The following is a 2,244-nucleotide window of genomic DNA, read 5'->3' as shown; positions in this document are numbered from 1 at the left end:
TCAATAAAAGTCCTTCTGTGCGCAAACCCCTAATTGTTCAGAAAAATGAATCTTATTCTTTTGTACAGGCATAATTACACCTGTTTTTTAAACTATAAATCGAAGGTCGAAATTAACCGAAATACAGAGCATGAGAAACGATAAGGGGCAATAAGCCGAACATATTATATTACAAAGCGACCAATTATCGAAATTACGTTGTAATACACATTGTCATGTAGCACATTTGACTTGAGGGTAGATCCCGAATTGTGTAAAACACAATGTCATTAACCCTAATATTGAATAATAGACATAGGGTCAACTAAGTGTTTGCTTGGTTTTGTTTGTCTTTGCGCTATACATTAATCAGCATAACGTTGTTAAGCTTTGTTCAGTTTGCACACAGGGGGTCGGTATTTGCATTGAACACATGCAATTGCATGACGATGATGCAATGCAAGTCCTTCTGTGCGCAAACCCCTAATTGTTCAGAAAAATGAATCTTATTCTTTTGTACAGGCATAATTACACCTGTTTTTTAAACTATAAATCGAAGGTCGAAATTAACCGAAATACAGAGCATGAGAAACGATAAGGGGCAATAAGCCGAACATATTATATTACAAAGCGACCAATTATCGAAATTACGTTGTAATACACATTGTCATGTAGCATATTTGACTTGAGGGTAGATCCCGAATTGTGTAAACTAATATTGAATAATAGACACACATTAATATAGAAGTGTATTTAGTGGATTTGGTTTCTAGTGCATATCCCTTGGTACAAGGCCTAGGTTCGAGTCATAGTTATGTGCATATATTTGTAATTTTATTCCCTTTTTATTATAAGAACAAAATTTTAAATAGTTTTAAAAAAGAAGCACGTGAAAAATATAAGAGGATAGATCCAATTAAACCAACAATAGTATATATCGCACCCATACATTTTTTCCTTAAAAAATAATAATAGTAATTTCTTCAACTCAAAACAAAACACCCATTCATGTCTTCTTCTTTCTCGTGAACTTTTATTTACTTAACAAATGCACTCCCTGCGTTCGCCTGAAAAATAGCTCATTTGTTTGAAAAACTAAGTTAGTGGGGTCCATTTTCCAAGGGAACGGTAACTTTACTCAACGAAAGTGCCCATTGCGTTCGCGTGAATAAATATCTCATTTGTTTGAAAAAGTAAGTTAGTGAGGTCCATTTTTCCAGGGAACGGGCAACTTTACTCAACGAACGCAACCCCTGCGTTCGCGTGAACAAATAGCATGTTTATTTGAAAAAGTAAGTTATTTGGGCCAATTTTACCGAGGAACGAGCAACTTTTCTCAACGAAAGCAACCTCTGCGTTCACGTGAACAAATAACCTGTTTGTTTGAAAAAGTAAGTTATTTGGGCCCATTTTTACGGGGAACGGGCAGCTTTACTCAATGAACGCAAACCATTGTGTTCGCATGAACAAATAGCTCGTTTGTTTGAAAAAGTAAGTTAGTTGGGCCAATTTTTCCGAGGAACGAGCAACTTTACTCAACGAACGCAACATCTGCCTTCGTGTGAACAAATAGCCCATTTGTTTGAAAAAGGAAATTAGTTGGGCCCATTTTTCTGGGGAACGGGAGATTTTACTCAACGAACGCAACCCATTGCATTCGTATAAACAAATAGCCCGTTTGGTTGAAAAAGTAAGTTAATTGGGTATACTTTTGGGGGAAACGGGCAACTTTACTCAATGAACGCAGCCCCTGCGTTTGTGTGAACAAATTGCCATTTGTTTGAAAAAGTAAGTTAGTTGGGCTCATTTTTCCGGGGAACGGGCAACTTTACTCAACAGATGCAACACCTGCGTTTGCGTGAACAAATAGCTCGTTTGTTTGAAAAAGTAAGTTAGTTGACCCATTTTCTCCATGAACGGGCAACTTTACTCAACGAACGTAACCCCTGCGTTCGCGTGAACAAATAGCTCGTTTATTGGAAAAAGTAAGTTAGTTGGGTCTATTTTTCCGGGGAATGGGTAACTTTACTCAACGAACACAAACTTTTGCATTTGCGTGAACAAATAATCCGTTTAATTAAAAAAAGTAAGTTAGTTGGGCCCATTTTTCCTGGGAACGAGAAACGAGGAACGGGCAACTTTACTCAACGAACGCAACCCCTGCGTTCGCATGACAAATAGCTCATTTGTTTGAAAAGTAAGTTAGTTGGGTCCAATTTCCTTGGAAACGCCAACTGTATTCAACGAACGCACCCCCTGCATTTG

The sequence above is a fragment of the Prunus persica genome, chromosome G6, assembly GCF_000346465.2.
Source record: "Prunus persica cultivar Lovell chromosome G6, Prunus_persica_NCBIv2, whole genome shotgun sequence".
Classification (NCBI taxonomy): Eukaryota; Viridiplantae; Streptophyta; class Magnoliopsida; order Rosales; family Rosaceae; genus Prunus; species Prunus persica.
Note: the sequence above shows the minus strand (reverse complement) of the source record.